Source organism: Chelonia mydas, chromosome 2 (assembly GCF_015237465.2).
Source record: "Chelonia mydas isolate rCheMyd1 chromosome 2, rCheMyd1.pri.v2, whole genome shotgun sequence".
Lineage (NCBI taxonomy): Eukaryota > Metazoa > Chordata > Testudines > Cheloniidae > Chelonia > Chelonia mydas.
The window spans coordinates 44,035,547-44,061,403 of NC_057850.1; positions in this window are offsets into that span (position 1 = coordinate 44,035,547).

The following is a 25,857-nucleotide window of genomic DNA, read 5'->3' on the forward strand; positions in this document are numbered from 1 at the left end:
GTTTTCATCTTCTTCTGCAGCACTGGATTCGGGTCACTTACAAGTTTAAACTAGTGTAAATGGTGGATTCTCTGTAAATTGAAGTCTTTAAACCATGATTTGAGGACTTCAGTAACTCAGCCAGAGGTTAGGGGTCTATTACCAGAGTAGGTGGGTGAGGTTCTGAGGCCTGCAATGTGCAGGAGGTCAGACTAGATGGTCACAATGGTCCCTTCTGACCTTAACGTCTGAGTAATTTTGTCGTGACAAAAGAGCATACAATGGCCATACCAGGTCAGACCAAAGATCCATCTAGCCCAGGATCTTCCAACAGTGGCCAATGCCAGGTGCTTCAGAGGGAATGAACAAAACAGTAATCATCAAGTGAGCCATCCGCTGTCACGTGTCGCCCATTCCCAGCTTCTGGCAAACAAAGGCTAGGGACACCATCCCTGCCCATCCTGGCTAATAGACACTGATGGACCTATCCACCAGGAACTTATCTAGTACTTTTTTGAACCCTGTTATAGTCTTGATCTTCACAACATCCTCTGGCAAAGAGTTCCACAGGTTGAATGTGCACTGTGTGAAAAAATATTTCCTTTTATATGTTTTAAACCTGCTGCCTATTCATTACATTTGGTGACTCCTAATTCTTGTGTTATGAGAAGTAGTAAACAACACTTCCCTATTTACTTTCTCCACACAAGTCATGATTTTATAGACCTCAATCATATCCCCCATTGTCATCTCTCTTCCAAGCTGAAAAGTCCCAGTCGTATTAATCTCTCCTCATATGGAAGCTGTTCCATCCCCCTAATCATTTTTGTTGCCTTTTTCTGAACCTTTTCCAATTCCAATATATCTTTTTTGAGATGGGGCGACCACATCTGCATGTAGTATTCAAGATGTGGCCGTACCATGGATTTATATAGAGGCAATATGATATTTTCTGTCTTATTATCTATGCCTTTCTTAATTATGTCCAACATTCTGTTCACTTTTTTGACTGCCGCTGCACATTGAGTGGATGTTTTCAGAGAACTATCCACAATCTCTCATGAGCGGTAACAGCTAATTTAGACCCCATCATTTTTTTGTATAATTGGGATTGTGTTTTCCCATGTGCATTACTTTGCTTTTATCAACATTGAATTTCATCTGCCTTTTGTTGCCCAGTCATCTAGTTTTGTGAGGTCCCTTTATAACTCTTTGCAGTCTGCTTTGGATGTAACTATCTTGAGTAGTTTTGTATCATCTGCAAATTTTGCCACCTCACTGTTTACCCGCTTTTCCAGATCATTTATGAATATGTTGAATAGCACGGGTCCCGGCACAGATCCCTAGGAGACACCACTATTTACCTCTCTCCATTTTGAAAACTAACCATTTATTCCTACCCTTTGTTTCCTATCTTTTAACCAGTTACTAATCCATGAGAGGACCTTCCCTCTTATCCCATGACAATTTACTTTGCTTACAAGCCTTTGGTGAGGGACCTTGTCTAAGTACATTATATCCACAGTATCACCCATGTCCCACATGCTTTTCTGAACCAATCAAAGAATTCTAGCAAGTTGGTCATTGACATAGCTGGGCCAGGACTGGGTTTTAAAGTCCCAATTATGAGGGATTGCAGGTTTTAAACCTGGGCCTACAGGTCCCCAGGCAATATTCAAACCACAATGGCCAACTGATCTGAATGAGTGCAGAAGGGGGCCAGTAAAACTCTACCATGCAAAGGGCTGCACCCTGAAGCTCCTGATTGGGGGAGACATCCAGATCCACTGATAGGCTGGGAAGAAGGCACAGGAAGTTGTCTGAGCAACTAGAGGAATTCTAGTACCCAGTCTTCTTGCCTGACTGCTGAGCCCTGCCTTTCCGCCTACTCCTGGTTCCTGCCTTCCAGCCTGTTCCTGTCCTTATCTCAGATCTCCATCTGTTCCTGATTGCTGCTTTCCTATCTCACTCCTGTTCCTTTGTCCTACCCTTGGCTCTGATTCCGGCTGTGACTCTTGGCTTGCCACCTGATTCGGTCTCCAGCTGTGACCTTTGGCTTGGCACCTGACTCTGACCCTGGCTCCAGTTCCAGGCTCCTGACTTGAGCCATTAGGCATGACTGCCCACACGCTGCCATCTATAGGATTGATTCAAAGCCCAGTTAATGAATGGGAGCCTTTCCATTGACTTCAGTCAGCTTTGGATTAGGCCATAAATATTAGTACACTCACATTATAAACTAGTTTTCTGTTGTTAGCTTTATTTTCATCATATAGTAATCCTAGCTAACCTGTAAGACAATTGTATACCTACCAGTAAGAGATCATGGGGGGAAATGTGCAAATGTCTAATGGACTTAGGAGCCTAAATAACTTTTGAAAATGGTATTTAGGCTCCTAAATCAATTAGGTGTTTTAGAAAATGTTTACCCTACATTCCTTGGACACTGGTCGATGCTGAGTAAGGGGTTATGTTACTCTTCAATCAGTGCTCCTGATTGGCTCCTTTGTGTACAAAACTATTTTATGTAGGATTCCAGTGCTGAAAGAAGAGCCCAAGACACCTTCTCCCTAAGAAGACAAATACATCACTTTGTTTTGACTGCTGCTGGAGTATCAATACTTACATCCCACAAATATCCAAAACTCGTGAATGTCTGCCATGAAACTGAAAGCTGCACAAGCAAGTCAGCTGTTAGTGCTGTTTCCTCTTAATGGAGCACACATTTTCACTGAGCCCATTAGTCTGAAAGTTTTGAAAGCTTAGAAGCATTTACTGAAGGGAATTAATGATGAACTGTATTTTGAAAAATGTTTAATTTATTAACTAAAACTGATGCTTCTGAACTCAAAGATAGCAAGACTGTTGCTTAAAAAAGAAGTCTCTCCTATTAAGGTAAACTTTGGACCAACTCAGTGGTTGCTGGTTCTCAGAGTCAATCCTATGCTGCATTTATAGCATATTGTAAGTGCACAGGAGTACAGTCTAATGCATGTAGTCAGAATCTACTAAAGGTTTTCATTACAAAGTCTGTCAATCTGAATTTTAGTGTATGGTCTGTACTACTTTATATTTATCTCACTATTTAATAGAATACATTTGTCTAAATGGATGAAACAGATTTTACCAGACTAATTCTGCAATGGATAGTGTGCCTCCCTACAGCCAAATATGTTGTCAAGAGACCTTAAGCAGGGGAAAATATAAATGTAAGAGGTATGGAAACTGTCCTTTCTACATTTATTTCAAGATGCCTTTCTGCATCTGTTGTACATACAGGTATTTTGTTTCAGGTAGTTTTACCAATCTTTAAGTAAAACACATTTTATACTTGCAAGACCATAAGAAGGGGAAAGTGAGTAAGGGGTTATGGAGCAGAAATTGTCATTCATTTACAAATATGTTAAAAGGATAGGGTTGCTCAGGGTCTAGTCACCTGCAGTTGGTAATCATAATACATCAGGGAAATACCGTTGGAACTTTATAGAATGATACTAGAGTTCTACAGAATGCATTTGCCTTCATCCAGTCAGACCAGCACAGGAAGATGTCTGTATCCAGACATCCAGCCACCTAGATGGCACCCTAACCCATCTTATGTGTTAAAATTAAATCACATTCCTCCAGCAGCTTTTTAAAAATTTCCTAAAAACCAACAGCAGACTGAGTCAGCAAATCCGGATTAGTTTCATGACAGAGTTTGAGGCAGATTCAAGATTTGACAAAGGACTGCATTTAGATTAGATTATCTCAAAAATCTCTCAAAATGTTGACTGCATCAAATCAGAAAACTAGGTCCTTTCCAGTTTTGGGTCTGACCCAGGCAGGGGTGGCTCTACCAATTTTGCCGCCCCAAGCAGTCGCCGCCGAATTGCCGTCGCCGCAACAGCGGCGGAGCTGCCACTGACTTGCCGCCATGGGATACAGACTGCCACCCCGTTCTGAAGGCCGCCCCAAGTACCTGCTTGGAAATCTGGTGCCTGGAGCCAGCCCTGGACCCAGGAGCAAAAGGCAAAGGAATTGATTCAGTTCCAACCTCTGACATTTGAGTCCTGACATTTGAAATCTGATTCAAGATTTCATAGTTGTCTTCTCTAGCCTATGTCTTCTACAAACTTCTAAAAGTATTAATAAAGCATAAAGATCAGTCACATAAAATATCTGCTTTGATGCAGTCATTTTGTGGATATTCTTGCTTCAAGTCAATGTGTCTTGTTGCTACTTAATGAAAAAAATCCACTGAAAAAAAGAGATGTCTTATTTCCTTGCAGAGTTGGGTAAATCCAGTCCAACATGCTGGCTGAGATTCTAGCTTCAATTACACCCAGGCATCTTCATGAACAGATTTTGGCTTAGTGTCTCCTCAAACAAACAGTCTGTGGACAGGACATTAAGGGCTTGATCCAGCACCTATGAAAATCAGTGAAAAGACTTCCACTGACTTCAGTGGACTTTGGATATGCCCTAAACTAAGTTAAAGCGAGCATGCATTTATCCACTTTACTTCACATCTACAGGTGCAAAATTAGGGACTTTCTTTAAAATGCATTTTCTTTTAAAGCCTAAATAAAAGACATAGGTGGCAGACATTTGTTAGCTAATAGAATCCATAAGCGACAAGACTGGACAATTGGCATAATCTATACTCCTCATCAGGGAAAAGCAGTGTGTGTGTGTGGTCCCAGTAAAATTAGTGGTAAACAGTTGGTCTGCAACAATATGACCATATAGTTTGCACTTGAAACAATCTGTTGTTAAACATTCACATCCTCTTAGCCTACATATACAAGTTAATTCGAAGCAACTTCTTTAGTAAATACCAGTAATACAATGTATTAGATCTGTGTGAAATACTGACATCAAATTGGAAATGGCTGTGGAGCACAAAGCTTTTGATACCTTTGTAAGTCTCAGCCCATACCTCAACCTCCTGAAAGTTCAGTGAACGTGTCCACACGTAAATGGAAGTTTCTGTCCCCACGCAACTGGCATTCATTCCCTTCCCCATAATAGCCCAAGGATCCCCATTAAGACATCTAAAGTTAGAAGGAAGTCGTGAGAGTTGTGAGGAGGGAGGGCATGATTGGCAGGAGTAGAGAGGGACTAGATATATAGCAGAGGGAGGCTTGCTCTTACAGATTCACTAACAGTCCCTACAGATTAAGCAGTATGGTTCAATTCACAAGCCCCTTTGTGAACTGAACTCTACAGGGTTCAGACAGCCCTATAATGTACTCAAAGGTATGATCTGGAATGCAGCCAAGGCTATAATCAAAGGCAATATTATTAGCCCAGCATCAGGTCTTAAAAAGGCCAGAGAAATATTACAGGAAGGAGCCAGGGACACTGAACAAAAGCACAGACAGACTTCAAAAAGTTGGTGAAACAATTAATTGATGCTAGAGCTAAACTGAATTGACAGCAGAGAGAACAATAAAAATCCTTTCGCATGGTGTTTAGAACCTAATCCTGTGGTTGGTGGAGAGAGTTAACACTGTCTCCCTGGGCAAAGGAAACTCTACAACAGCCACTTAGCTAAACAAAGATTGCCAGGGCACCCAGCCAGCAATGTTCCCTCTAATTTTTGGCAGGCCATGTATGCAAAAAATTTCTGCTGTGCAAATCGTTATGCTTCTGTGCAAATGTTTGCACCCACGGTATTTCGCCGTGTACACAAGGTTTAGGATCTGTGTGCGTGCGCACACACACAGCTTAGAGGGAACAGTGCCAGCCAGTAGTGAAATGTGGCTGTGCTCAACTAGGGTGAGGTACTGAGCTCAAAAGAGGCTATAAAAGGACTGTGATCTGGCTGTATGACCTAATCCTAGGAGCCAGACCCACCCTATGGAGAAAAGGAAACAAAGCCCCTTCCTTTTATTTTATTTTAAAGAATTTGTGAGAAGTTTAACTGCACAAAGCCTTTCTTTAGGTGTGTGTGTGTGTTTTTGTTTGGGTGTTTTTTTTAACCTTGGATGAAAGATGTTTTTGCAAAGTTGATTCACCTTTTAGTTGCATAAATATTGCGAAGCCTTTAGGAATATTCAAGCCACCAACTTGCAAAACAGAGCTGTGCTTCTCCTGGTGAAACACAGGAAAGAACTGGGTCCGCTACTAATGGAAAGTATCAATGCTTCCTTCAGAGAAGTGAACGTGCCTGCTTCTCTGAAACATACAATAGTCACCATCTTCCAAATGCCTACACTGGATCCAAAAATCCCTTTCTACTGTTGGCCCATCTCTAACCTCCCACATCTAAGAAAAGTCATTGAAACAGTAGTGACAATCAAGTTCAAATGACATGTGAGTCTGCCAACGTTCTATAAAAGTTGGTCCAGTAAAAGATATTACCTCACCCACCTTGTCTCTCTAATATCCTCGGACCAACACAGCCACAACACTGCAAACAACATCCTAGATGTTTCGCAACCAGGTTTAAGACCAAGGCACAACGCACAACAAGACCTTAGTAGCACTAAAAGGCAATCTTCATGGCAATAGATAAAGACCACAGTCCCTTGCTCATACTACTTGATATCTCTGCAGCTTGCAAAGCAGCATACATAGACTACTAATTCTTCCACTGGAAGCTTTGAGCACAAATGGAGGAAGCTAGAGCATTGGTTAAAAGTAGAGCTAAATGGAATATTTTTTTTGTTGAACCTATTTTTCAGCAAAAAATAGGCTTTTGGATTAAATGGAAATTTTCACAAGAAAAGAACTGGTTTTGTCAAAAAAAAAAAAAAAGTATTTTGTTGAGAAAACAAAAGCCAAAGTGTTTTTAGTTTTCAGGAACTGAAAACTGAAAATTTTTCACTGTTCAAGAACTGAACACCAAATTTTTTTCAATTTTTCATCAAAAACCTGAAAAAAATTTCAAAAAATGCTGAGAAAATGTTTACTTACTAATTGTTTTGTACAGCTAATTTTTTTTTGTTTTTTGACTCAAACCTGCAAAGTGCTGAGCATTCTGGCCTAATCCAGCAAGGCACTGAAGCATGTGTTTTACTATAGATACTTGGGGGTACTACTCATCTTCTTTATTTTAAGCATGTGTGTAACAGGCTGCATAGCATACACGTGGTTACAGAAGTTATATCAGCCAACAATGTATTTAAATAATTTATTAAACAAAATCTCATCTTTGGTGTGTAAAATTTAAAAAAAACAACAAAGGTCGATAAGCGTACTCTCTATACCCACCATGAACTTAATATAAATGCTATAAATAGATAGCTAGTGTCTCTTTGATCTGCCATACAACTCAACTTCCATGTCTGTTATCAGTTATTGAACAGATGGCTGCTCACAGGGCTGGGTGAACGATGCAAAATAGTGTTTGCGAACTTTCGTTCAAAGTCTGAACTGTTGTTTTATTCAGCCTTCTTCATTTATTCTTGCTGTTTGCTGTTCACAAACATGCACGTGAATGAATTTCTATTCACATGAACATTTAGAGAATGGCTCTTTTTCATATTAAAACCTATATTCATGTGCAAACAAGGGTATTTGTGTGTGAAACAAGAGTATTTGTATTCGCCATTGATTATTTGCATTTCTTTCTTTGTTATTACCCTGTTTAAAAATGTTTGTCATCCAGTCAGGGTAAAGAAACAAATGACCTAGGTGACCAAATACAGACCAAAAATATGTAGCCAACAGTCAGAATAAACAGTTCATCAGTGAGCCATAGACTGCAAATTGTTAATCATCAGTCCATAGGATAGTTACAGGTACACCTTTGCCAAAATAAGGTCAAGTCTGGACAATTCACAAAGAAAAGGACAAAATTCAAACAAATGTTACCCAAAGATAATAATTCAACTGTTTGTTAAATATCTAGCTATAAATATCTACGTGCATTAATAATAACTAGCAAATCTAAACCCCATGTTAGAGGTTCCAAAACTAGAATAGGTTTTCAGAGTCAACTGAATGATTTTGAGTGCCAATTTGAAACACCTTTACAAAGGTGTGATATTCAAAAAGTGCTGAACATCCACCCTCTGAAAACAAGGCCCCCCCAATGGTGTACTAAGTTGGACATCCAAAATCACTTAGCAGGGATGTCCCTAGAGGGGTGCGGGGCCTGGGACATAGGTGCCAAGTTTCTGATCCGCCAGGGAGTGCTCCCCCCTGGCTCTGCTCAGGCCCTGCCCACACTCCACCCCTTCCCCCAAGGCCCCACCCCCATCCTGCTTCTTCCCACCCACCACACCTCTTCCCTTCCCCACCACTCTCCCACCCTGCCTCTTCCCGCCCTCACTCTGCCTCTTCCCAGCCTAGTTTCACCCCTCCCCTGAGCGCACTGCGCCCTCGCTCCTCTCCCCTCCATCCCCCCGAGCACTTCCTGACTCCACGAAACATCTGACCCACGGCAGGCGGTAGGCGCTGAGAGGGAAGGGGAGATGCTGATTGGTGGGGCCTGCCAGTGGGCAGGAGGCACTGGGGGCCGGGGGAGATTCTGGTAAGGGGTCTCCTCCTCGCCCCACCCGCCTGCCTGCCACTCGCCTCCCCATTCACCTCCTCACCCTACTCACCCATCCACCTCACCTTCCCGCCCACCTCCTCACGTGTACAAGCAACTGTAATACGGTACAGACAATTTTAGTCACTCAGATGTTTACCTTTATCGTTAAAAAGTATTCCTCAATGGAGATTTCCCTCTGTGAATCTTCTCCTTTTTACAGTGAAGATAAGCTATACTACACTCAACTGCAGGCTTTGTTACTCATTAATTGTTTTTTTTTAGGACTTCAGATGGTAAATTCAAAAGTTTGAATGTGCCCTTTGAACCAAATCAGCGGAAATATGGTAGACGTAAAAAAGCCAACCTCCCTACAACTACAAGACCTCTAAATTAATGTTCTTTCTTGTGGCTGCCAGTTATATACGATCTAATTATGAATTACTTATGCTCTTAAACTGTAGGATGAAACCTACAGCAGATAGCAAGGAGCTATGAAATCTAGTCATTCCGGTGACCGGGAGTTGATAACCATGTCTTTGTTATAAGTACTGCATAAAAGCTCTGAGGCTCACTGTCAAGAGATTTAGTATCACCCTGAACTGTAGCCTTTGCAGGGTGCCATCCATAACCAAGTGACCTGCTGCAGCTCATTAAAGTTAATGTAATGGATCACTAGCTCTTAAATGTATTCATCAGCAAATTAGACTCACTTTTCAGCTAGCAGCGCAAGAGAGAGGAATACGGCTAAGTAGGCTGAACGAATAAAGCGTGATCTTCTCTATGCTCTTTCACTCAAACTCATGAGTACATCATTTGAGGGGAATCAAGGCAGTGACTTTAAGTATCTGGGATGGGATTTCCTTTGTAATAGAGTAACATTATTATAAAAGTGGAACAAAGAGATGTAATGCTTTTCTGTGAAACCTTTCAAATCTGAAAGGCGAGAAAGATTATTCATTTGTTCTGTACAAATTTCCTCCCAACAAACAAAGACCTCAACTGTACTAAGTATTAATTTTATGATCTGTTCTGACAAACTATCACATGCATTAATTGATGTAAAGTTGGAATATGTTATTTTCTTTGTTAATTCTGGTTAGTTCCTAAGATTATATCATCAAAAAAAAATCCGGCATTTCTTCATTAAATATTGAGGTTTTAGGAAAAAAATACGTGTTACTTGAAGAGCTGAACTCAAAAGCGCTAATATGCTCTTGGTGCAGGCTAGCCTATTAATTTTAAAGTGCCTAGAGCTAAAACTGACTGGGAGGCAAGATTTTTGGATTGTAGCCCCAAACCCAAATTTATTTCGTTTTAAGAAAATGTTAATCCTTTATTTTTTTTAAGCCTGGTCAGTGTAAAGTTCACTGACATTTTGACTTCTCAGTATTGTTTTCTGTGGTAGATTTTAGGAACATTCAGTGATGGTGGAGGTAAGGGTTGTTTTTTTGTTTTAATTTTAAAACACTTTTCCTAGGTTCAGAACCATTGAGTTGTAGTATTTACCACTGTTACAGCCGTCTTCCTTCTATTGTTTGTCACACTCACTTGTTGACGTTGTCTTAAAGTAGATTTTAAGCTTTTGGGGGTATGGACTGTGTCTTCCTATGTGTTTGCATAGCACCTAGGACCATAGAACCTCATCCTGAATTGGGGTTACTATAATACAGAAAATGGTAATTGATTATCATGCCTCATATTGTATGTATTGAACCTAAGTATGCTGGAGTGACATTAGACAAATGATGTTCAGGGAAGCCTCATAAAGCCATACCAGAGTGTGCAATTGTAAGCCAAAAGTAAATACATAAAGTAAAATACATAGGGAATGGTCAAATGCGTCCATCAAACACAGAACATATGTGTTTCACTTCCCAGACACAAGTAGGTTCTTTCATCCCACTTCCCTGTACAGAACTCCCTGTACAGAACTGACACTAATGAGATTTATGCGTAAACATAACTTTGAAAAGGGAATTTCTCATTATGAAGTGCTCCCAGAGCAGGTACCTATGAGTGAATTTCTCCCTTGACTAAAAGTTGGTCCAGATGGAATCTTGAGAAATCAACACACCTACATGCTAAGGGTCACAATTTTTTTCTCTTTACCTTACTTCATTGGGCCCAATAATTGCCCCAGAGCTTGACTCAATGCTATTTTTGGAATATTGAATAGAAAGTAGAGAGTACATCACTGCTGTCCTGTTGATTGAGAGGCCTTGAGAGAGGAGCAACAAAAATGATTAAAGGTCTAGAGAACATGACCTATGAGGGAAGACTGAAAAAACTCGGTTTGTTTAATCTGGAGAAGAGATTCAGAGGGGACAGGATAACAGTTTCAAGTACATAAAAGGTTGTTACAAGGAGGAGGGAGAGAAATTGTTCTCCTTAACCTCTGAGGATAGGGCAAGAAGCAATGGGCGGTTTAGACTGGACATTAGAAAAAACTTCCTAACTGTGAAGGTGGTTAAGCGCTGGAATAAATTGTCCTGGGAGGCCGCAGAATCTCCATCATCGGAGATTTTTCAGAGCAGGTTAGACAAACACCTGTCAGGAATGGTCTAGATAATACTTAGTCCTGCCAGGAGTGCAGGGGACTACACTAGATGACCTCTCGGGGTCCCTTCCAGTCCTACGATTCTAAGCTTCTATGATTTCCATACTGGTAGTGCTTGTTGTTGAAGCTGGTATTCTATGTGGGGTCACTAGCCAAAAGGCTGGCTTTAGAATTTTCTATACTGTATTTTGCAGTTCAGTCGTAATGTTTTACTTCACTGGGAATACTTAAAGTTAACCATGTGCATAAGTGCTTTGCTGGCTGATAGCCTCTATTCCCAGCTCTGTGGCATACTTGCTTTCTAAAGAAGTCACTTAACACTTCTGGGCCCCATTTTCTCCATCTGTAAAATGTGGAAAATAAAACTTACCCACCTCACAGTGGTCAAGCGAAGCTTAATTCATAAACATTTGTAAAGTGCTTTGAGGTCCCCTATATCATGTAATTTATGCTATCATATAATACTATAGAAGCATAAAATACAGTATCAACATTAAAATCCTTGTCCTTGCTCAGTTTGCTCCCATTCTGAAAAATCCTCCAGTACGAGGCACTAGCCATAGGAAAGGAAGAAAGGACTTGCTCAGAGTAGGAAAGCTTTGCACTTGCTTGGAAGGTTGTCCAACCTCCCCTTTATGGAATATTCTTACTGTGCCTCAGGCTTTAAAGGGTGATGGAGAAATGTGTCACCACCATTTCATTCCACCTGGTGACCGAGGACAGCATTCGAAGCACGTTTTTGTTAAACTTTAAGGGGCAAGTTCAACCTTCAGATGCAAGTGTGTTAATTCTAGGCAGAAGCCTTCCATGGTTCTAAGTGAAGAAATTGGGCCCCAAATGGTTTGTTTTGAGAATAAATGCATAATACTGTGGGGTAACATGAAATGCTTTTGGCGTGACTATGTGAAGTTCCTAGTTCAGTGTCAGTATGGTTTTCTCTGAAGGTTTGCCTGCTTCTTCCAATAGGAAATCTAAATGGTGGTTGGAATTTTTTCTTTTTTTTTTCTTTCTTTTTTTTAAGAATGTTAGCTGTCTTTTGGATAACTTTCTTCAAAGGTAGATGGTTTGAACCTATAAAGAAAGTTGTTCTTTTTTTCCCATTGTTTTTTCATGATTCTTGTGATGCATTCAGATAAATGTTCACATCAATGCCCCAGGGAGTAAGGCATAAAAATGGCATTAACATGAATAGAAATTGTGCATGTAACTCCTTAGTGACAACTGACTTCATTGTGTCAAAATTACACAATTTTTACTGACCTAATTGATTTTCTTCCCCTCAGTATTTGAAATTTACCCAATTTCCTACAGGAATGCCTGTACAGTTTTAGTTTAGTTTACTCATTAATGCTTCGATCCTTTCTACCACAAAGAAAAAGACACATGAAAGTGAAAATGTACCTTTTTTTTTCACAGCAGGAAGCCTTCATAATGAAAACTTGGCATGCACACCTGAGGAGAACAGAAAAGCTCATGGAATTTGCATATGAGGATTGTCGGGTTGTTTTTGCATCTGCAAAAGAGAAAAGAAAATAAAGAGATAATGGGAGTCAATTTGGCATCAAGGTTATTGATAGGACATTAATTTTGTTTCCGTGCTACTGGTATAAAAAGGACATGTAAATATTTAGTTGTTAGTATTTTTAGCATCTATCTACACTTTCCTAGTGCACCCATCATGGTATTGTGTGGTGAGGTATTGTGTGGTGAGGCTTAGAGTTGGGAACTGTTGAGATCTAATCCATGCATTCATGTAGGCAAAACCTTTCTGTCTCAGTTTCCCTACTTGCAAGGTGGGAATAAATAATACTTTCCTCCTTACCTCATGAGGCTATCAAGGTTACTGTTCAAAGGTGCTAATTATTATTCTTTAGACAGATAGAAGCAGATGCAGAGTGAAGCAGATTTAAAGGTATAGCAACAATGTAAAGCCTGGTGCCCCAATTCTAAAATACTGTGTGCCATTTTTGTTAATGAGCTACATTTTTTTATTTTAGCTAGTAATTGATTCTCAGGACTTGCTTCTGAAGGAAAGAGGAAGCTCTGCATATATCTGTAAGATATCTTATCATCTCTCTGCATTTGGCCCCCTTTTTTTGTACAGTACATGAGGTTTTTCATTCTGTTTCAATACCTATTTCCAAGTATGAATTTTGCATATCTTTATACCTATTTCCTTTGCCCTAAAATAGCCACCTTCTTCTACTCTCACAGAGGGTATTTATGACAAAAGGAATAAAAGCAAAATTGGGTCAGATAGGGACCAGGTAGGCCTTACTGAAAAAAGCAGGAAAAAAAAAATCATTAGCAAAAGTAATAGTGAAAAACTCAAAAGCTGGGCATGCACTGAATGAAGTCCAGACAATGTAAACCTGTTCTCTGATGATTTACTTACAATTTTGTAAGTGCACAGCTACAGGCTGGGAACCGACTGGTTAAGCAGCAGTTCTGCAGAAAAGGACTTGGGGATTACAGTGGACGAGAAGCTAGGTATAAGTCAGCAGTGTGCCCTTGTTGCCAAGAAGGTTAACGGCATATTGGGCTGCATTAGTAGGAGCATTACCAGCAGATCGAGGAGTGATTATTCCCCTCTGTTCAACACTGGTGAGGCCACATCTGGAGTATTGCATCCAGTTTTGGTCCCCCCACTACAGAAACATAAGAACATAAAAACGTAAGAATGGCCCTACTGGGTCAGATCAAAGATCCATCTAGCCCAGTATCCTGTCTTCCAACAGTGGCCGGTGCCAGGTGCCCCAGAGGGAATGAACAAAACAGGTAGTCATCAAGTGATCCATTCCCTGATGCTCATTCCCAGCTTTTGGCAAACAGAGGCTAGGGACACCATTCCTGCCCATCCTGGCTAATAGCCATTGATGGACCTATCCTCCATGAATTTATCCAGTTCTTTTTTGAACCCTGTTATGGTCTTGGCCTTCACAACATCCTCTGGCAAGGAATTCCACAGGTTGACTGTACGTTGTGTGAAAAAATATTTCCTTTTATTTGTTTTAAACCTGCTGCCTATTCATTTCATTTGGTGACCCCTAATTCTTGTGTTATGAGAAGTAGTAAACAACACTTCCTTATCTACTTTCTCTACACCAGTCATGTTTTTATAGACCTCAATCATATCTCCCCTTAGCCATCTCTTTTCCAAGCTGAAAAGTCCCAGTTTTATTAATCTCTCCTCATACAGAAGCCGTTCCATACCCCGAATAATATTTTTTGCCCTTTTCTGAACCTTTTTCAATTCCAATATATCTTTTTTGAGATGGGGTGACCACATCTGCACACAGTATTCAAGATGTGGGCATACCATGGATTTATATTGAGGCAACATGATATTTTCTGTCCTATTATCTATCCCTTTCTTAATTATTCCCAGTATTCTGTTTGCTTTTTTGACTGCCACTGCACATTGAGTGGATGTATTCAGAGAACTATCCACAATGACTCCAAGATCTCTTTCTTGAGTGGTAAAGCTAATTTAGAACCCATCATTTTATATATATAGTTGGGATTATGCTTTCCAATGTGCATTACTTTGCATTTATCAACATTAAATTTCGTCTGCTATTTTGTTGCCCTCTTTTGAGAGATCCTTTTGCAGCTCTTCGCAGTCTGCCTGGGTCTTAACAATTTTTCGAATTTTGTATCGTCTGCAGATTTTGCCACCTCACTGTTTACCCCTTTTTCCAGATCATTTATGAATATGTTGAATAGGACTGGTCCCAGAACAGACCCCTGGGGAACATCAGGATGTGGACAAATTGGACAGAGTCCAGCGGAGGGAAACGAAAATGATCAGGGGGTTGGGGCACATGACTTACGAGGAGATGCTGAGGGGACTGGGCTTGTTTAGTCTGCAGAAGAGAAGAGTGAGGGGGGAATTTGATAGCAGTCTTCAACTACCTGAAGGGGAGTTCCAAAGAGGATGGAGCTCAGCTGTTCTCAGTGGTGGCAGATGACAGAACAAGGAGCAACGGTCTCAAGTTGCAGTGGGGGAGGTCTAGGTTGGATATTAGGAAAAACTATTTCACTAGGAGGGTGATGAAGCACTGGAATGGTTTACCTAGGGAGGTGGTGGAATCTCCATCCTTAGAGGTTTTTAAGGCCCAGCTCGACAAAGCCCTGGCTGGGATGATTTAGCTGGTGTTGGTCCTGCTTTGAGCAGGGAGTTGGACTAGATGACCTCCTGAGGTCTCTTCCAACCCTAATCTTCTATGATTCTATGATTTTACCCTATTAATTGCAAATGCAAAACATGAAAATGGAAACTTCTGCTTCTCCTAAAAGTCTGCAGGTTTGGCCATATGCTTCTGGTGTAAGATACTGTCTCTCTTAGGAGTGGCTGTGAATTAACTTTGTCCCTGTGTGGTGACAAAGGATTAATTCCCAAGAAAATGGCTTCACTAAATTGGAGTTAAGGCTGAGCAGACAGCATGGGCAGCAGGTATCATAGGCCATGGGGAGTGTAAGCCTCCCCTAACCCAGGCCATGGCCCAATCCGTGTTCCACTCTGAGGCCCCGCGCTTTCTCCCCCTTTCCCCCGAAGCCAGCAGGGGCTCAGTTTGGGCGGCAGTCTGGAGCCTGGGGCTCAGATGGCTGGCTGCTCAGGCCAGCCAGTGGCCAGGGTTAGCTCGGACCAACCAGCAGCCAGGGGCGGCTTGGGCCAGTCAGTGGCTGGGGCAGCTCGGGCCGGCCCAGAGGTTAAGCCTGCTGGCAGCCCAGGACTCGGGGCTCAGACAGGTGAAGGCGGCAGAAAGGGTGGGGCAGGGCGGGACCTCGGGTAGAAGGGGCGGGGCCAGAGGCTAGCCTCCCCGAAGTGGGGTTCATGTGCCACCCATGGAAGACAGACAAGCTTTTTTGGAATCACCTTAAAAAAGAACAGTGCCTGGAGGCAGGCTTGGTGGCTGTTGCTCTGGGGATGTTATAAGAGGAGTCCAGGAAGAAGCAAGAGGGGGCAGAGAGCTCAGGTCTCAGTAGTTCTGGTGGCTAGAAGAACCACGCTTGAAGGATGATAGAATCTGACGAATTTTGCAACTGAAAATGATTTTAGAGCTTTTTAAATGTGTGTTTAAACATAAGTCTATGGGTCCGGCGATCCTACTCCCATCAAAGTCAATGGACGGGCTGCCTCTGAAATAAGGGTTTTCAAAGCCACCCAGTGGATTTGGTCATTAACTTTAATAGGAACTGGATAGTCAAATCCCTCTGGGGGCCTTAAAATTTCATTCTCAATGTTTTTGAAAAGATTAAAGACGGAAAACAAAGTTTGTCATGGTTAATTCTTATACAGTGCTCAACATAGTGTTACTCTCAGTGTTTCTCAATCTATTTACCATTGTGGGCTGCATTTGCAGCTCTCTATGTGTTATGTGGGCCACATTCACACAATATATATACTACCTGTGTGGCCCTGAGGATGTCACATGACCCGCAGCTGTGTGCTAATTGGGCCGCAAGCAGCCCGCGGGTTGAGAACCACTGCTCTGAACAAAGAGGGAAGGGCAGAAAAATTGAAGTGTGACTTGAGAGACTGCTGTGTGTTTGGATATTTTAATGATGCTCTTTTACACTGGCTCAACTCTCTTCTTTCAATGTCCTCTCTATTTCTTTCTGAACTCAAGCCTACATTTCTCTCAGCCTCACCTCTTCTGTCTCTTTCTTTCCCTTTTCTATGCTTCCTATAGCTCTCCATTACTTAACAGTTTTGCCACTGGCCTGCTGTATTACTATCTGTATTACTATTTGCTGTAGCCACAGCATACCTCTTGACAATATACTTCACCACAATATACCTCTTGACACAACCAATCAGCACTTCTGCTTAGGAAGAAAAGGGAAAAGAAACTGTATGGTCATCATTTCCACTTTCTTCTGCCAAGCCAAATAGAGTATTTATAAGGGAACACACCGCAGAATGTTCTCATTTCACTGAAAAATTCCAAACCTCATCAGCCAAATTAATTCCCACTGGAGATAGGTGCAACTCACTGACATCCATGGATCTACAATGTGCATTCAGAACTTTCTGGATCATTTTTCTCTTATTGGTAACAGGACTATACTTCGTCATTAACTACAGTAGCTCTGATTCCCCGATGGAAATGACACACCTACTTGATGTGGTGTAAAATGGATGAGTTTCTGTCTGTATCTGAATTGTACATAAAAATACCACCTTTGCCTAATCACCACCAAATGTCTGAACTCAATCATGGATTGTAAGTAATCTTTTTTCTCATTCTGAGTAGCATGTGTCATATTTGCTCTGATTTGCACATTGTAATATTCTGGCAACCTCCTGGATTATTACAGGTCTCTATTTTTTTAGTAATGGCTAGGTCATGGGAGAGAATATAGCATGAGGAAACTCTAATTATAAATTCAGAGGTAGAAGGGATGATTTTGCCAGTTACTTTATTACTTTTTTTTAATATATCCAACACTACCATCTAAGAGGAGAGAAAACTAACAAAAAAAACCCAAACTTCTTTACATTGCTCTATTGATGATATAAAAGGATCAAAGCCCTACTAATTAATTTACAATCCCAGAAATAGCACGAGACTCTAGATCTTACTTTCACTGGTGTAAATCAGGAATAATTCCATCGATGTCAGTTGAGCTACAGTTGTACAAATCCAGTGTGAGAGGAGAATCAGACTTGTGATATCATTTCTGCAAAGAATTTCATTTTTTACTAAAATACACAGAATGAGATTCTCAGTAACCCCCACCCCTCCATCCAGTCTCTCCTACACTGTGTAAAAGTACCCTACAAGTCTGGTTCTGGCTTGGGAAGGATTCTCCCAGCATAGGCACTGAGGAAGACCTGCTGTGAGGGAGTGCTGGGGCTAAGGGGTGAGGCAGGATCAGGATGTGTGTCAGGGGCAGGTTAGTGCTTTAGAGATTCCAGGCAGCACTGAGGCCCATGGGGCAGCCCAGGCAGGTTGCTGTACAGGCTCCTAGAGCTGCCTAAATTATGCTGCAGAACAGCCCAGATTCGAGAGAGCACAAACGTGGATAAAAGCCATTTTAGCTTTCCCCTCTCCCAGGGCTGTGAATTCTGGCCTGCACCTCCTAGGGATGCAGCACAGAAGCTCACTCAGGATTGTTTCCCACTAGCAACTGATCTGAGATCATCAAACTCATTGCATATGCTGACTAAGGGCTAGTCTACACTAGAAGTGCTACATCGGCGCAGCTGCACTGAGGTAGCTACGCTGCTGTAGCACACTGGCATAATAAATCCACTCTGCGAGAGGCAGTAGCTCCGGCACTTAGGTGGGTGTAACTTATGTCGCTGAGGGGGTGGCTTATTCACACCACTGAGTGACGTAAATTATACCAAAGTAAGTGGTAGTGAGACTTGGCTTTACAGTACACTTGAGGTATGGCCCTCGTGTGAAAGGTCAGTATTTTATCCACTAAGCTCCCAGACTTGCTTATCCACCACCAGTGTCAAACAGATTATTTATATTTCACATAATAATAAATGCTTTCATTGTAACCATGTGTAATTGGTCTCTGTGTAAATCTCTTTGTTGCATTAGGTTTTCTTCTTGGTGAGGACAGAATAACAGAATCTATGATCAGTCATGGGAGATGTGTTTTTGGAAGAGACAGCTCAGTTTAAAATTTTTTGTTTAAAAAATAAAAGGAAACAAGGTATGTTTCCAAATATCTAAATTTTGTTCTTGTAGTGGATGGAAAAGACATGACAATTTACAATCTTAAGAGCACTAGTTCTAAATTCTGTAGGAAAATGAGGACTTATTAGTATGTTGAGGCACCTATATTCTACATGTTACATCATGGATGGCCTTTAATTTGTCTGGCTCAAGGTTGTCTTTCGATTGGTATTCAAGTGGAGTGGTGAGAGTGTGCTCTCTAATCCCTGCAACACATGGTAATTTTTTCATTCTCTCTCAGCCTCCACCTGTTCCATGGTCCAGTGGAGGACTGCAAATCCTATCAGGGGAGTGCAGCACTGCTAAGCCTGCTTCTCTGGCTTCAGTCCATCACATGTGCACTCAGGCTGCAGAGCACCGAGCCAGCTGCAGCCGAATGATCATGTTATCAGATGACGGATGGCTTCATATCAGGTGTTTAAACTACGAGCTGCCCCATCTGGTAAATGATTCGGGAAGTCTGGCCTGGCTTGATGAATGGGGAAAGTGACAATGCCAATCAGCATGACCCCTGCAGCTCCTGTGCTGCCGGCCCAACAGCCACCATCAAGTATACCCCACTGGTTTACTTTTTCAATCCTATTCTCACTCTTCAGGGATTAGACCTACTGTCACTATGTTACCACTAAATTATATCATTAATCCAAACATTTTCCTTGTAAGAACCTTCATAAAACAAGTGCCACACCTTCAACAGAACTCAAAACAGGGTTATGTTGACAGAACATAACGCAATTCCATATGATTAGTATTTCTGTAATAAACCAGTTCTGGTGAGCAAGCCAATGGCACAATTATTGTGGCAATTTTAGCTTCTCCTTTGAAATGTAAACATGATGGGATTAACATATGAAAGAAGAGGGACAGATATTGGGAGCCAGCCCCTCACCTGGGCACTGATTGAGGAAATCACTTAAGCAGGTGCTTAACATTAAGCATGTGCTTAATTCCCAATGACTACACTGAGTAACATCAGCTGAGAAAGCAACCCTTTAGAATTGTTTTTGAAAATATAAGGAATATGCCATTTATATGTATACATTTTATTGGGCCTTCTGTTTAAATCTAACATGAACGTACCATTATATACTACTGAGTTTTATCTTTATTTGTTTAAAAATACTATTTTCCTAAATACATTTTTGTCCAAAAACATTTTTGCTTTATTACCCTGGGCTGTGAAAGTAGATAAATCTGTGGGCTTTCACTTTAATGCATTCTGTAGCAATTGTTACATTTTCAACAATCTGCCATGCACATTTGGTTTTAAATGTACAGTATATCGCAACCTGCTTACTTATCATAGTGAAGATCAAATAATGGAGACAGGGTAGAATAAACAGAGGCTACAAAAACAATTTTCTATGCAATATTTATTTTAATCAGCCATTCAAAATGACTTTGAGGACTCACGAAGAATCCAGGGGCTTTTTTTTTTAATACATTTTCTCTTCAATCCCATGATACATGTGTTGTTTTGTCCATCTCCATTATAAAGCACTTTTTATTTTAAAGAACCACAAGCATTGAAAAAACTAAACAAAAGAGATCGTCTAATGAGAATGACAGCACAGCAGGCACGCTTGTGATTTAGTGTCATTTCACTTTGCATGCTGCAAAATTGACATGCATTTCAGCAATAAAAAATAAAATGCCATATACCGTACAGTATAAATTCTATAAATTGGCAATGTTTAGATGTTTTAATAATTCAAACTTAAGCAAACATCAACACCTACCTACTTTATTTATCAGCATGTCCATCTTTAAGTTTACCGTAGAATAATGCTATGATCATTAGCATAATGTTGTGCTAATATGTGTGTTTCTGTTTTGTAAAGATGTCCAGAATATTTTTGTGCCTGACACAGTGTCTAGCCTTTTACTTTTATTGGTTTCAGAGTAACAGCCGTGTTAGTCTGTATTCGCAAAAAGAAAAGGAGTACTTGTGGCACCTTAGAGACTAACCAATTTATTTGAGCATAAGCTTTCGTGAGCTCACGAAAGCTTATGCTCAAATAAATTGGTTAGTCTCTAAGGTGCCACAAGTACTCCTTTTCTTTTTACTTTTATTGGTTATCCTTGCCTATATCCCCCTCGGATAAATTTGCTATCTATCATGATATAGGGCACAGATATGTCTTTTACTTAGTTATTTCACGTGTATAACATATGACACAATAAATTAAAGAGGAGTAACTCGTACAAATGAAATCTGCGCATCTGGTCATTGTGGTGTTCAGATGAAAGGAATTGTGTTTTTAATTTCTTACATTAAAAACACATCATGCCCATATCCCAAAATCCTGTAGGAGGAGCAAAGTTCAACAGAAAGATCTTGAGTGTGTAGAATTTCTGCTACTCTATGCAGTCAGGAGGAGATACCTGATGAACAAACACAGGCAGTTGCCCTCCTGACATGTGGATGTCCCAAGACCTCTAGGAAAATCCTGAGGACCCCAGAGTCTTCACACAGAGGTGGAGACCCTCTGTACTATTTCTTGGGGACTCCATCCCTCTTCTCCCTCCATGGCATCACAGCTTCCTCAGGACCTACACTGCAATTATCCCATTAGCCCCGCCTGGCCTAAACCATCTCCTTCCTGAAGGGGATTTGAATGTACAGAGTGTACAAAGGAGACAATATAACCTCTAGGTGTCTGATGCAGCATCTTGGGAGCACTCAAAATTTCCACTTATTTTAATAAGGGTTTGGGTGCACAGGTAACACAGAGGCCTCCGTAAAATTACTTTATATAAGCACAGACCAGATAAAGTCAGGTTTAATATATACTAGGTTTAAAACTGACTCGCATGCATAATGTAAAAGTAAAATGATTTTACCAAGATATATTGATTCATGTCAAGGCATCATTACTTTTCAAAGTGTGAAAAATGATCATATATTTATGACCTGCCTACTGAAGCTGTTTTGTGAATTAGCAAAAGCTCTGGAGAGGAGCAGCCTAATTGCATTATCATAGAATCAGAGATGGTTGTCAATTTCCCCCCATTTAGCTTTTCTCCTTTAGTTTGTTAAAATGAAGGTGCCATACGTTGGTTGAATTCACTAATACCCTGATGAATGAGGTATTTTCCCAACAGGCTCACTACGAGTATAAACAGTGAATTAGGGATGATAGGTCATCAATCATATCTTTTTCAAACAGATCTTTGCCCTGAGATTATTTGTTTTATATTAAGAGAACTTAAAAAGTTATCATAGAGAATCCACTGATGAAAAGAATTAGGTTAACCTTAGTTTTCTGTTAGTACACTTATAAGGGACCATCAGTGGCACTATACAGATAAACAAGAGCTGCAGGATAGACCCCTGTGAGGCATACTGGCATCAAATTCCATCTTTCTTCATTAGAAGTCTTCCTAGCTTTAATCTTTTAAAAGACTGATTGTTTCAGTAGTACTTTCTTTTAATATGTCTATACCCTGTGTGTGAGATTTGACATCTGCCCTTATATTCAGTGAATATTTCTTATAGAAAATTAGAGAGCTTTTGATTTCAAGAACTGTGCTGGTTACCACTTCATTTAATAAAATATTAATTTAGGTCCTAATTCAGGAAAGTGTTTAAGCATATGATTAAATCCATCCTTCTTTGGGATAGCACTTAAGCACACAACTGTAAGCAAGTGCTTATACTCCATTAATTTCAATGGGACTTAAGCACTTGCTAAAAGTTAAGCATGTGCATAAACACTGTTCTGTTTAGAGATGCTTTCCTGGATTGGGGTATTTCTCCTTTAAATTAAACTAAAAGAGGGTCAACAATGATCTATAATTTAGAGTCCTGTTCCCCCACTAGAATGTGACTGTAACTCTAAAAAGAAAAGGAGTACTTGTGGCAACTCTAGTTAACACTGGGAAAACTTCTGCCTTTGAATGCATGAATTCTTTTCCCATTGAAGACCACAGAAAGGCAGTGTGGAGAGGCTGCATGCCTTTGTGCCACAGACCAATGATATGAAGTAGGTCATGACACACAAACCTGGCAGAGAAGGAAGTTGTGAGCAGGCTGGTGCAATGATGATGTTTTTGCTCTTGAGCTGTACTATGCCTACAGAAAAGCTGTGTGGGTGATCTGTTCGAAGGAGGGAAGGATTCTTTAATTTCCTACGCTGGCATAAGTTACTTGCTTGGGTGGTTTCCCTCGGAGGTTGCATTTCTAGAGAAGATTATAGCAGTGACTTAGTGCTATATTATAGCTGGTGTCAGTTTTAAAATTACTTTTCTCATCACATGCACGCAAAGTGACTGCATTAGGCATGTGTCCACACATGTGTCCCATCATGAAGAATATGGCCAGATTTTGCCTGTCTATTTCCCTTTCTGTGTGCTAGAGCTCTGGCTAGGGATTTTGCGTGGTCTTAACTGCAAAAGTTGTAGTCACATACACTTGATGTTCTCAATGCCAGCGCTCTGAACTGAGGCTTGGGAAATACAGCTTCCATGGCACAGTGCTGTGCGGTTATTTAAGTAAGTTACTGATTATCACATGATGTATGTGCTTAGTCCTAGGTAGGGTGTGTGTCTGAGAAATCTTGAGGAAAGAGGGTATCATCATGCTATGGATCTGAAGTTCATTTTCCATGAATGTTTGTATGAGCAAACTTCATTAATGAATTGTTTATAAACAGCAATTAAAAAAGGTGTGCAAGCATGGTGAATGAACATTTGCATTCTAATTCACCTAAATGTTCATGAAGCATTTCCCCCCCACTATGCACCCAGCCCTAGCCTCCAACAAATTAAATTGCCATCTACAAAACGTTGAACACTAACTTCTTAATTAGGGCAACATTCCCACTGAAGTCAAAGTATTTTGGTGACTTCAATGGGACTTTTGCCTGAGTAAGGGCTTATATAGTTGACCATAAGGATTGGAAAAAGGGCAGGAGAGGGCTCTTGCATTTGAAATGTGGAATCTGGAATCTGATGCCTTGAATATGAATCTTTTGTTTAAAATGTATTTTTCAGGAAAAGGATTCTTCTGCCTTCACCCCTGTTCCCAGCATTTGTGGGCAGGAATGGGGGGAGGAAGGGATACTGAAACAATGCTGAAACAACTTGATGCTGAAACAATGAATTCTCTGGTCTATAGGCTTCACTTAATTCATTATTTTTGTAGGCTGAAGAACGGAAGATGGAATAAGAATGTGTACTAAGGTCAGGAGGATTAAGGTAAACTTGCATATCAAGGTGAAGAAGACTGTCATCTAACTGCACTATGCCTGACTGCATACTATGCGAGCTGTCGCTTTAATAGCCACAAAAATTAACTTCAAAATTTAACAGAGAAAAAGAGATTGTTTGGTTGTGGGGGAGGGAATAAGTATTGGTTTAATGAGGTTAGTATTTCCTTAAGAGTATTAAGAGAGCAGGGAACGTATTGTTGTAACATTACTGTAAAAACATAAACTAAAGTGGGCTATTTCTAATTTACCAATGGGTGGCCCTGTTTTTATCAGTTTATAGTACTGTGTGTTTTTGTCTTCACAGAACACTCTTCTTTTGTCATTCAGCTACATAATCACCTCCCTTTGTAAGATAATCACAGGTAATTAACTTTGTAACTGTTCTTGTCCTGTAGACTAGCAATTGCCTGTCTGTGATTCACATATCTCTGTGGCTTCTTAGATAAAGGAAGATACCATCTATACATAGCTTAAAGTCCTTGATAACTGATTAATCGCCAATTGTTTTACATGTATCAAAATATTTATGAGAGACAAGGTAGGTGAGGTAATATCATTTATTGGACCAATTTCTGTTGGTGAAAGAGACAAGTTAGAGCTCTTCTCCAGGTCTGAGAAAGGTACTCAGTTTTACAGCTAAATACAAGGTGGAAAAGATTCTTTAGCATAAAGACAGGCCCAACAAAGAAAATAACAGAATGCCACTAGCCATCACCTTCAGCCCCCAACTAAAACCTCTCCAACACATCATCAAGGACCTACAACCTATCCTGAAGGACGACCCATCACTCTCAAAGATCTTGGGAGACAGGCCAGTCCTTGCTTACAGACAGCCCCCCAACCTGAAGCAAATACTCACCAGCAACCACACACCACACAACAAAACCACTAACCCAGGAACCTATCTTGCAACAAAGCCCGTTGCCAACTGTGTCCACATATCTATTCAGGGGACACCATCATAGGGCCTAATCACATCAGCCACACTATCAGAGGCTCGTTCACCTGCACATCTACCAATGTGATATATGCCATCATGTGCCAGCAATGCCCCTTTGCCATGTACATTGGCTAAACTGGACAGTCTCTACGTAAAAGAATAAATGGACAAAAATCAGACGTCAAGAATTGTAACATTCAAAAACCAGTTGGAGAACACTTCAATCTCCCTGGTCACTCGATTACAGACCTAAAAGTGGCAATTCTTCAACAAAAAAACTTCAAAAACAGGCTCCAACAAGAGACTGCTGAATTGGAATTAATTTGCAAACTGGACACCATTAAATTAGGCTTGAATAAAGACTGGGAGTGGATGGGTCATTACACAAAGTAAAACTATTTCCCCGTGTTTATTTCCTCCCCCCCCCCCCCCCCACTGTTCCTCACAGGTTCTTGTCAACTGCTGGAAATGACCCACCTTGATTATCACTACAAAAGATTTTTTTTCTCTCCTGCTGGTAATAGCTCACCTTACCTGATCACTCTCCTTACAGTGTGTATGGTAACACCCATTGTTTCATGTTCTCTGTGTATATAAAATCTCCCCACTGTATTTTCCACTGCATGCATCCGATGAAGTGGGCTGTAGCCCACGAAAGCTTATGCTCAAATAAATTTGTTAGTCTCTAAGGTGCCACAAGTCCTCCTTTTCTTTTTGCGGATACAGACTAACACGGCTGCTACTCTGAAACATGTTGTAAGAGACAATTCAAAGTGAAGTGGGTAGGCAACACCTCTGCAGTGGTAGGACAAAAGGGGGCTAGTGGGTTATATATCGTTGTAATGAACCATAAATCGGGTATCGAGTCCCTGATTTTTAGTGTCTAACAAAGTTAAGAATTTAAGCTCCCAGGCTCGTCTTTTGAAACTGTTGTGCAGGGTTCCTTTGAGGTCAAGGCAGAGGTCAGATATGGGGATACCATTTTGTTGAAAGGCTTTGCC